Here is a 12947-nt window from a genome sequence, read left to right as displayed (position 1 = left end):
TAAATGTACTTTGAATGTATTTGATGCACTTTAAAATAATTGGTTAATAAAAACATAATCTTGCAAGGCCATTTCTCCAGTCATTTTTATGCCAGCAGATTGCAGGGATTTTGATTTTGAAAAATTAAAAGTTCAACTCATTAACTTCTAGTGGCATTATACTGTAAAGCTCAGTCTATAGTGCTTACAATTATTTTACTGTAATTAACTGTTAATGGATATTACAGTAGATACACTAAAATAACAGTGTAATGCCGCTAAACAGATAACAGTATTATGCTGTGAAGCGTATATTTGACCGGTAAATTGAGAGCTTTTCCTTCTGGCGCAGCTCCTTCTTACCACAACGAATCGATATAGCGTCCTCATTACTGAAGACGCCACACCGATCAGCCTGTGCATCTCATGATCCACTCTTCCCTCACTCATGAACAAGACTCCAGGTACTTGAACTCATCCACTTGGGGCAAGATCTCCTGCCCAACCTCGAGATGGCACTCCACCCTTTCCCGGGCGAGAACCTCGGACTTGGAGGTGCTGATTCTCATCCCAGTCGCTTCACACTCGGCTGCGAACCAATCCAATGAGAGCTAAAGATCCTGGCCAGTTAAAGCCAAAAGGACCACATCATCTGCAAAAAGGAGAGAACTAATCCTGCAGCCTCCAAACCGGATCCCCTCAACGCCATGACTGCGCCTAGAAATTCTGTCCATAAAATTTATGAACACATTTGGTGACAAAGGGCAGCCAACACGAGGGTTGGACTCCGGTCCAACCCTCCCTGGAAAGGGGTCCGACTTACTGCTGGCAATGCGGACCAAGCTCTGACACTGATCATACAGGGAGCGACCCGCCACAATCAGACATGCCGATACCCCATACTCTCTGAGCACTCCCCACAGGACTTCCCGGGGTGGCCACGGTCGAATGTCTTCTCCAAGTCCAAAAAGCACATGTAGACCGGTTGGACAAACTCCCATGCACACTCAAGGACCCTGCCGAGAGTATAGAGCTGGTCTACCGTTCCACGACCAGGACGAAAACCACACTGTTCGTCCTGGATCCGAGGTTCCTCCTCTCCAGTACACATGAATAGACCTTACCGGGAAGGCTGAGGAGTGTGATCTACGATAGTTGGAACACACCCTCCGGTTCCCCTTCTTAAAGAGAGGAACCACCACCCCGGTCTGCCAATCCAGAAGTACCGCCCCTGATGTCCACGCGATGTTGCAGAGTCTTGTCAACTAAAACAGCCCCACAGCATCCAGAGCCTTAAGGAACTCCGGATGGAGCTCATCCACCCCCGGGGCCTTGCCACCGAGGAGCTTTTTAACTACCTTGGCAACCTCAGCCCCAGAAATAGGAGAGCCCACCACAGATTCCCCAGGCACTGCTTGGCCTGTCGGTATGCCCGCTGCCTCTGGAGTCCCATGAGCCAAAAGGACCAGATAAGCTCTTTCTTCAGCTTGACTGCATCCCGCACTGCTGGTGGCCACCAGCGGGTTCTAGGATTACCGCCACGACAGGCACCAAACACCTTGCGGCCACAGCTCCAATCAGCTGGCTTGAAAAGAGAGGCACGGAACATGATCCATTCAGACTCAATGTCCAGCACCTCCTTTGTGACATGTTCAAAGTTCCTCCGGAGGTGGAAAAAGAAACTCTCTCTGACAGGAGACTCTGCTAGGCATTCCCAAAAGACTCTCACAATGCGTTTGGGCCTGCCAGGTCTGTCCGGGATCCTACCCCACCATCGGAGCCAGCTCACCAGGTGGTGATCGGTAGAAAGCTCGCCCCTCTCTTCATCCGAGTGTCCAAAACATGAGGCCGCAAATCTCATGACACAACTACAAAGTCAATCATGGAACTGCGGCCGAGGGTGTCCTGGTGCCAAGTGCACATATGGACACCCTTATGTTTGAACATTGTGTTTGTTATGGACAATCCGTGACGAGCACAAAAGTCCAATAACAAAGCACCACTTGGGTTCAGATCCGGGTGGCCATTTTTCCCAATCACGACTCTCCAGGTTTCAAAGTCGTTGCCAACATGAGCGTTGAAGACCCCCAGCAGATCAAAGGAATCACCCGAGGGAGCACTCTCAAGGGAATCCAAAAAGAGTGGGTACTCTGAGCTGCTGTTTGGTGCGTAAACACCAACAACAGTCAGGACCCGTCACCCAACCCGAAAGCGGAGGGAAGCTACCATCTCGTCTTCTGGGTTAAGTCCAACGTGCAGGCCTCTCATTACTTGCAACGCCAGAGTGGAAGAAAGTCCAACCCCTCTTGAGATAACAGGTTCCAGAGTCCTTGCTGTGCGTCGAAGTGAGTCCAGCTTTATCTAGCCGGGAACTTCTCCACCTCGCGAGGTGACGTTCCACGTCCCAAGAGCGAGCTTATGTAGCCGATAATCGGACCGCCAAGTGCCCTGCCTTCGGCTTCCGCCCAGCTAACACTGCACCCGACCTCTATGACCCAGCCCATGAGTGGTGAGCCTATTGCAGGGGGGGCCCACGTTGCCTCTTCGAGCTGGGCCCCATGGGCACCAGTCGCTCGCCATCGTGCCCCACCTCTGGGCCTGGCTCCACAGGGGAGCCACGGTGACCCGCGTCCGGGCGAGAAAATATCTAGGTCCTCGATTTGTACTTTTCATAAAGGTCTTTGAGCTGCTCTTTGTCTGATTCCTCACCTAGGACCTGTTTGTCTTGGGGGACCCTACCAGGGGGCATAGAAGCCCCCGGACAACATAGCTCCTAGGATCAGTGGGACACGCAAACCACAAAGGTGGCGGCTCAGAAAGCAGGTTATATAAACATAACTCCAAAACCAAACATGCAAGATGTCTAAACATGCCTGTAATATTGTATAAATGTGAGTTTTACTAGAATCGGTTGTTTTTTTAAGGCTTGCAAACACAAAAAGTTTTTTTTACTCAATATGACAGTAAGTTCTTAAAATGCTGAGATAATGTGAAAAAAGCAATACAAATGTATTCCAACATAATTCCTAAACCAAACATGCAAAATGTCTAAAAATGCCGGTAATATTGAATCCATGTGAGTTTTACTAGAATCATTTGTTTTTGTAAGGTTTGCAAATACAAAAATTGAGTTTTATGACAGACACAAGTTAGTTTTTTTACTCATTATAACAGTATAGATGTCATACTATATATTAAAGTTATATGAACATAACTCCAAAACCAAACGTGCATTATGTCCAAAATTGCCTGTAATATTGTATAGATGTGAGTTTTACTAGAATCAGGTTTGCAAATACAAAAATTGGGTTTTATGACAGTATACTGTCACACTCAATATGACAGTATAACTGTCATACTAAATCCATCCATTTTCTTCCGCTTATCCGAGGTCGGGTTGCGGGGGCAGCAGCCTAAGCAGAGAGCCCAGACTTCCCTCTCCCCAGCCACTTCGTCCAGCTCTTCTTGGGGGATCCCGAGGCGTTCCCAGGCCATAGTCTTTCCAATGTATCCTAGGTCTTCCCCATGGCCTCCTGCCGTTCGGAACTAGGGAGGCGTTCGGGTGGCATCCTGAGCAGATGCCCGAACCACCTCATCTGGCTCCTCTCAATGTGGAGGAGCAGCGTCTTTACACTGAGTTCCTCCCAGATGACAGAGCTTCTCACCCTATCTCTAAGGGAGAGACCCACCACCCGGCGGATGAAACTCATTTCGGCCGCTTGTACCCGTGACCTTGTCCTTTCGGTCATAACCCAAAGCTCATGACCATAGGTGAGGATGGGAACGTTGATCGACCGGTAAATTGAAAGCTTTTCCTTCTGGCTCAGCTCCTTCTTCACCACAACGGATCGATATAGCGTCCTCATTACTGAAGACGCCGCACCGATCCGCCTGTAGATCTCACAATCCACTCTATCCTCACTCGTGAACAAGACTCCTAGGTACTTGAACTCCTTCACTTGGGGAAAGATCTCTTTCCAAACCTCGAGATGGCACTCCACCCTTTCCCGGGCGAGAACCATGGACTCTGACTTGGAGGTGCTGATTCTCATCCCAGTCGCTTCACTGCGAACCGATCCAATGAAAGCTGAAGATCTTGGCCAGTGAAGCCATCAGGACCACATCATCTGCAAAAAGCAGAGACCTAATCCTGCAGCCACCAAACCAGGCGCAGTCATGGCGTTGAGGGGATCCTCAAAGCCATGACTGCGCCTAGATATTCTGTCCATTAAAGTTATGAACAGAATCGGTGACAAAAGGCAGTCCAACCCTCACTGGAAAGGGGTCCGACATACTGCCGGCAATGCGGACCAAGCTCTGACACTGATCATACAGGGAGACACCCGCCACAATCAGACATGCCGATACTCCATACTCTCTGAGCACTCCCCACAGGATTTACCGGGGGCCAAGGTCGAATGTCTTCTGCAAGTCCACAAATCTTATGTAGACTGGTTGGGCAAACTCCCATGCACACTCAAGGACCCTGCCGAGAGTATAGAGCTGGTCTACCGTTCCACGACCAGGACGAAAACCACACTGTTCGTCCTGGATCCGAGGTTCCTCCTCTCCATTACACATGAATAGACCTTACGGGGCAGGCGGAGGAGTGTGATCTACGATAGTTGGAACACACCCTCCGGTCCCCTTCTTAAAGAGAGGAACCACCACCCCGGTCTGCCAATCCAGAGGTACCGCCCCCGATGTAGACGCAATGTTGCAGAGTCTTGTCAACCAAGACTGCCCCACAGCATCCAGAGCCTTAAGGAACTCCGGACTGAGCTCATACCCCCGGGGCCTTGCCACCGAGGAGCTTTTTAACTACCTTGGCAACCTCAGCCCCAGAAATAGGAGAGCCCACCACAGACTTCCCAGGCACTGTTTCCTCATAGGAAGACGTGTTGGTGGGACTGAGGAGGTCTCGCTTGGCCTGTCGGTATGCCCACTGCCTCTGGAGTCCCATGAGCCAAAAGGACCCGGTGGCTCTTTCTTCAGCTTGACAGCATCCCTCACTGCTGGTGGATTACCGCCACGACAGGCACCAAACACCTTGCGGCCACAGCTTCAATCAGCTGGCTCAACAAGAGAGGAACGGAACATGGTCCACTCAGACTCAATGTCCAGCACCTCCCTCGTGACATGTTCAAAGTTCTTCCGGACATGTTCAAAGTTCTTCAGGAGACTCTGCTAGGTGTTCCCAGCAGACCCATACAATGCGTTTGGGCCTGCCAGGTCTGACCGGCATCCTCCCCTAACATCGGAGCCAGCTCACCACCAGGTGGTGGTTGGTGGAAAGCTCTGCCCCTCTCTTCACCGAGTGTCCAAAACATGAGGCCGCAAATCCCATGACACAACTACAAAGTCAATCATGCGGCCGAGGGTGTCCTTGTGCCAAGTGCACATATTGACACCTTATGTTTGAACATTGTGTTTGTTATGGACAATCCGTGACAAGCACAAAAGTCCAATAACAAAGCACCACTTGGGTTCAGTTCCGGGTGGCCATTTTTCCCAATCACGACTCTCCAGGTTTCACTGTCGTTGCCAACATAGCGTTGAAGTCCACCAGCAGAACAAGGGAATCACCCGAGGGAGCACTCTCCAGTACTCCCTCAAGGGAATCCAAAAAGAGTTGGTACTCTGAGCTGCTGTTTGGTGTGTAAACACAAACAACAGTCACGACCCGTCACCCAACCCGAAGGCTGAAGGAAGCTACCATCTCGTCTATTGGGTTTAAAGTCCAACGTGCAGGTTTTGAGCCGGCGGGCAACAAGAATTGCCACCCAAGCCTCTCATTAGTTGCAACGCCAGTGTGGAATCTCTTCCACTCTGGCGTTGCAAGTAATGAAAGTTCAGCTCAGTCCAGCCCCTCTGAGAGAACAGGTTCCAGAGCCCTTGCTGTGAGTCCAACTATATCTAGCCGGGAACGTCTCCACCTCATGCACCAGCTCAGGCTCCTTCCCTCCCAGCGAGGTGACGTTCCATGTCCCAAGAGCGAGCTTATGTAGCCGATAATCGGACCACCAAGTGCCCTGCCTTCGGCTGCCGCCCAGCTCACACTGCACCCTCTATGACCCAGCCCATGAGTGGTGAGCCCTGGAGGGGGGATCCACGTTGCCTCTTCGAGCTGAGCACGGCAGGGCCCCATGGGGACAGGCCCGTCAATTGCCATCGTGCCACACCTCTGGGTCTGGCTCCACAGGGGAGCCACGGTGACCTGCGTCCGGGCGAGAAAAAATCTAGGTCCTCAATTGTACTTTTAATAAAGGTCTTTGAGCTGCTCTTTGTCTGATCCCTCACCTAGGACCTGTTTGTCCTGGATCAGTGGGACACGCAAACCACAAAGGTGGCGGCTCAGAAAGCAGGTTATATAAATATAACTCCAAAACCATCGGTTGTTTTTGTAAGGTTTGCAAATACAAAAATTAGGTTTTACTCACAATGACAAAATCACACTCAATATGACAGTTATTTAAACATAACTCATAAACCACACAAAAAAATGGCTAATAATGCCTGAAATAATGAATCATTGGGAGTTTTACTGAGTTTTATATTTTGCAAACACAAAAAGTAGTTTTTTACTTGACTGTAATGTTCTTAGAACCCTGAGATAATGGGAAAAAAGCAATAAAAATGTATTTAAACCTAACTCCTAAACAACACATGCAAAATGGCTAATAATGCCTAGGGAGACATGTAACGTTGTTAGTTTAAAAAAATGATCTTTTGTAAAGATATCAAAGACACAAGCTACTTTTTTCTATTCAATATGACAGTATAACAGTCATACTAAATATGAAAGTTATATAAACATAACTCCAAAACCAAACATGTGTCATGTCTAAAAATGCCTGTAATAATGTATTTATGTGAGTTTGTAAGGTTTGCAAAAACAAAAAGTAGTTTTTTACTCAATATGAAAGTAATGTTCTTAGAATCCTGAGATAATAAGAAAAAAGCAATACAAATGTATTCAAACACAAATTTTAAACCAAACATGTAAAATGTCTAAAAAATCCTGTAATATTGAATCTATATAAGTTTTACTAGAATCAATTGTTTTTGTAAGGTTTGCAAATACAAAAATTTACTTGACTGTAATGTTCTTAGAACCCTGAGATAATGGGAAAAAAGCAATAAAAATGTATTTAAACTTAACTCCTAAACAACACATGCAAAATGGCTAATAATGCCTAGGGAGACATGTAACGTTGTTAGTTTAAAAAAATGATCTTTTGTAAAGATATCAAAGACACAAGCTAGTTTTTTTTATTCAATATGACAGTATAACAGTCATACTAAATATGAAAGTTATATAAACATAACTCCAAAACCAAACATGTGTCATGTCTAAAAATGCCTGTAATAATGTATTTATGTGAGTTTGTAAGGTTTGCAAAAACAAAAAGTAGTTTTTTACTCAATATGAAAGTAATGTTCTTAGAACCCTGAGATAATGCGAAAAAAGCAATACAAATATATTCAAACACAAATTTTAAACCAAACATGTAAAATGTCTAAAAAATCCTGTAATATTGAATCTATATAAGTTTTACTAGAATCAATTGTTTTTGTAAGGTTTGCAAATACAAAAATTAGGTTTTACACATAATGACATTAAAACTGTAACACTCAATATGACAATTATTTATTTATAACTCCTAACCACACATGAAACATGTCTAATAATGCGTGAACAAATGTATCTTTGTGAGTGTTACTAGAAACATTTTCTTTTGTAAGGTTTGCAAAGACAGGTTAGTTTTTTTTACTCAATATGACAGTATAACTGCCACACTCAATATGACAGTTATTTAAACATAACTCTTAAACTACACATGAAAAATGATTAACAATGCCTGAAATAATGCATTCTTGTAAGTTTTACTCGAAACATATGCTTTTTTAAGGCTTGCAAACACAAAAATTATTTCTTTACTCAATATGACAGTAATGTTCTAAAATTCTGAGAAAATACGAACAAATTAAAAAAAATGATTCCAACATAATTCCTAAACCAAATACGCAAAATGTCTAAAAATGTCTGTAATATTGAATCCATGTGAGTTTTACTAGATTTAAATGATTTTGTAAGGTTTGCAAATACATAAATTGGGTTTTACTTACTATGTCATAACTGACAGGATATGACAGTTATTTAACCATTACTCAAACCACACATGAACAATGGCTAATAATGCCTGAAATAATGCATCCTTGGCCGTTTTACTCGAAACACATGCTTTTTTAAATCTTGCAAACACAAAAAGTAGTTTTTTTTACTCAATATGACTGTAATGTTCTTAAAATCCTGAGATAATGCGAAAAAAGCAATAAAAATGTATTTAAAAATTACTCCTAAACAACATATGCAAAATGGCTAATAATGCCTGGAAACATGTATCTTTGTTAGTTTTACTGGAAAAATGATATTTTGTAAAGTTTGCAAAGACACAAGCCAGTTTTTTTTAAATTCAATATGACAGTATAACCGTCATATTAAATATGAAAGTTATATGAACATAACTCCAAAACCAAACATGTGTCATGTCTAAAAATGCCTGTAATAATGTATTAATGTGAGTTTGTAAGGTTTGCAAAAACAAAAAGTAGTTTTTTACTCAATATGAAAGTAATGATCTTAGAATCCTGAGATAATGCGAAAAAAGCAATAAAAATGTATTTAAACATAATTCCTAAACAACCCATGCAAAATGGGTAATAATGCCTGGAGACATGTATCTTTGTTAGTTTTACTAGAAAAATGATATTTTGTAAAGTTTGCAAAGACACAAGCTAGTTTGTTTTTATTCAATATGACAGTATAACAGTCATACTAAATATAAAAGTTATATAAACATAACTCCAAAACCAAACATGTGTCATGTCTAAAAATGTCTGTAATAATGTATTTATGTGAGTTTGTAAGGTTTGCAAAAACAAAAAGTAGTTTTTTATTCAATATGAAAGTAATGATCTTGGAATCCTGAGATAATGCGAAAAAAGCAATAAAAATGTATTTAAACATAACTCCTAAACAACCCAGGCAAAATGGGTAATAATGCCTGGAGACATGTATCTTTGTTAGTTTTACTAGAAAATGTATATTTTGTAAAGTTTGCAAAGACACAAGCTAGTTGTTTTTATTCAATAAGACAGTATAACAGTCATACTAAATATGAAAGTTATATAAACATAACTCCAGAACCAAACGTGTGTCATGTCTAAAATTGCCTATAATAATGTATTTATGTGAGTTTGTAAGGTTTGCAAAAACAAAAAGTAGTTTTTTCCTCAATATGAAAGTAGGGATTTTAGAATCCTGAGATAATGCGAAAAAAGCAATAAAAATGTATTCAAACATAATTCCTAAACAACCCATGCAAAATGGGTAATAATGCCTGGAGACATGTATCTTTGTTAGTTTTACTAGAAAAATGATCTTTTGTAAAGTTTGCAAAGACACAAGCTAGTTTTTTTTAATTCAATATGACAGTATAACAGTCATACTAAATATAAAAGTTATATAAACATAACTCCAAAACCAAACATGTGTCATGTCTAAAAATGTCTGTAATAATGTATTTATGTGAGTTTGTAAGGTTTGCAAAAACAAAAAGTAGTTTTTTACTCAAAAGGAAAGTAATGATCTTGGAATCCTGAGATAATGCGAAAAAAGCAATAAAAATGTATTTAAACATAATTCCTAAACAACCCATGCAAAATGGGTAATAATGCCTGGACACATGTATCTTTGTTAGTTTTACTAGAAAAATGATGTTTTGTAAAGTTTGCAAAGACACAAGCTAGTTTTTTCAAATTAAATATGACAGTATAACAGTCCTACTGAATATGAAAGTTATCAAAACAAAGCTCCAAAACCAAACATCTGTTATGTCTAAAAATGCCTGTAATAATTTATTTATGTGAGTTTGTAAGGTTTGCAAAACAAAAAGTAGTTTTTTCCTCAATATGAAAGTAAGGATTTTAGAATTCCTGAGATAATGAAAAAAAAGCAATACAAATGTATTAAAACATAATTCCTAAACAACCCATGCAAAATGGGTAATAATGCCTGGAGACATGTATCTTTGTTAGTTTTACTAGAAAAATGATATTTTGTAAAGTTTGCAAAGACACAAGCTAGTTTTTTCTTATTCAATATGACAGTATAACAGTCATACTAAATATGAAAGTTATATAAACATAATTCCAAAACCAAACATGTGTCATGTCTAAAAATGCCTGTAATAATGTATTAAAGTGAGTTTGTAAGGTTTGCAAAACAAAAAGTAGTTTTTTCCTCAATATGAAAGTAAGGATTTTAGAATCCTGAGATAATGCAAAAAAAGCAATAAAAATGTATTTAAACATAATTCCTAAACAACCCATGCAAAATGGGTAATAATGCCTGGAGACATGTATCTTTGTTAGTTTTACTAGAAAAATGATCTTTTGTAAAGTTTGCAAAGACACAAGCTAGTTTTTTTTATTCAATATGACAGTATAACAGTCATACTAAATATAAAAGTTATATAAACATAACTCCAAAACCAAACATGTGTCATGTCTAAAAATGTCTGTAATAATGTATTTATGTGAGTTTGTAAGGTTTGCAAAAACAAAAAGTAGTTTTTTACTCAATGGAAAGTAATGATCTTGGAATCCTGAGATAATGCGAAAAAAGCAATAAAAATGTATTTAAACATAACTCCTAAACAACCCAGGCAAAATGGGTAATAATGCCTGGAGACATGTTTGTTAGTTTTACTAGGAAATGTATATTTTGTAAAGTTTGCAAAGACACAAGCTAGTTGTTTTTATTCAATAAGACAGTATAACAGTCATACTAAATATGAAAGTTATATAAACATAACTCCAGAACCAAACGTGTGTCATGTCTAAAATTGCCTATAATAATGTATTTATGTGAGTTTGTAAGGTTTGCAAAAACAAAAAGTAGTTTTTTCCTCAATATGAAAGTAGGGATTTTAGAATCCTGAGATAATGCGAAAAAAGCAATAAAAATGTATTTAAACATAATTCCTAAACAACCCCTGCAAAATGGCTAATAATGCCTGGAGACATGTATCTTTGTTAATTTTACTAGAAAAATTATATTTTGTAAAGTTTGCAAAGACACAAGCTAGTTTTTTTAATTCAATATGACAGTATAACAGTCATACTAAATATGAAAGTTATATAAACATAACTCCAAAACCAAACATGTGTCATGTCTAAAAATGCCTGTAATGATGTATTTATGTGAGTTTGTAAGGTTTGCAAAACAAAAAGTAGTTTTTTCCTCAATATGAAAGTAAGGATTTTAGAATCCTGAGATAATGCGAAAAAAGCAATAAAAATGTATTTAAACATAATTCCTAAACAACCCATGCAAAATGGGTAATAATGCCTGGAGACATGTATCTTTGTTAGTTTTACTAGAAAAATTATCTTTTGTAAAGTTTGCAAAGACACAAGCTAGTTTTTTCTTATTCAATATGACAGTATAACAGTCATACTAAATATGAAAGTTATATAAACATAACTCCAAAACCAAACATGTGTCATGTCTAAAAATGCCTGTATTAATGTATTAATGTGAGTTTGTAAGGTTTGCAAAAACAAAAACTATTTTTTTACTCAATATGAAAGTAATGATCTTAAATCCTGAGATAATGCAAAAAAAGCAATGAAAATGTATTTAAACATAATTCCTAAACAACCCATGCAAAATGGGTAATAATGCCTGGAGACATGTATCTTTGTTAGTTTTACTAGAAAAATGATCTTTTGTAAAGTTTGCAAAGACACAAGCTAGTTTTTTTTTATTCAATATGACAGTATAACAGTCATACTAAATATAAAAGTTATATAAACATAACTCCAAAACCAAACATGTGTCATGTCTAAAAATGCCTGTAATAATGTATTTATGTGAGTTTGTAAGGTTTGCAAAAACAAAAAGTAGTTTTTTCCTCAATATGAAAGTAAGGATTTTAGAATCCTAAATAATGCGAAAAAAGCAATAAAAATGTATTTAAAGATCATTCCTAAACAACCCATGCAAAATGGCTAATAATGCCTGGAGACATTTATCTTTGTTAGTTTTACTAGAAAAATGATATTTTGTAAAGTTTGCAAAGACACAAGCTAGTTTTTTTTTATTCAATATGACAGTATAACAGTCATATTAAATATAAAAGTTATATAAACATAACTCCAAAACCAAACATGTGTCATGTCTAAAAATGCCTGTAATAATGTATTTATGTGAGTTTCTAAGGTTTGCAAAAACAAAAAGTAGTTTTTTACTCAATATGAAAGTAATGATCTAAGAATCCTGAGATAATGCAAAAAAGCAATAAAAATGTATTTAAACATAATTCCTAAACAACCCATGCAAAATGGGTAATAATGCCTGGAGACATGTATCTTTGTTAGTTTTACTAGAAAAATGATCTTTTGTAAAGTTTGCAAAGACACAAGCTAGTTTTTTTTTTATTCAATATGACAGTATAACAGTCATACTAAATATAAAAGTTATATAAACATAACTCCAGAACCAAACGTGTGTCATGTCTAAAATTGCTTATAATAATGTATTCATGTGATTTGTAAGGTTTGCAAAAAAAAAAAGTAGTGTTTTACTCAATATGAAAGTAATGATCTTAGAATCCTGAGATAATGCGAAAAAAGCAATACAAATGTATTCAAACACAATTTTTAAACCAAACATGTGAATTGTCTAAAAATGCCTGTAATATTGAATCTATGTAAGTTTTACTAGAATCAATTGTTTTTGTAAGGTTTGCAAATACAAAAATGAGGTTTTACACATAATGACATTATAACTTTAACACTCAATATGAAAGTTATTTAATTATAACTCCTAAATACACATGAAACATGTCTAATAGCGTGAAAAAAATTATCTTTGTGAGTGTTGCTAGAAACATTTTCTT

Source organism: Entelurus aequoreus, linkage group LG23 (genome assembly GCF_033978785.1).
Source record: "Entelurus aequoreus isolate RoL-2023_Sb linkage group LG23, RoL_Eaeq_v1.1, whole genome shotgun sequence".
Lineage (NCBI taxonomy): Eukaryota > Metazoa > Chordata > Actinopteri > Syngnathiformes > Syngnathidae > Entelurus > Entelurus aequoreus.
Note: the sequence above shows the minus strand (reverse complement) of the source record.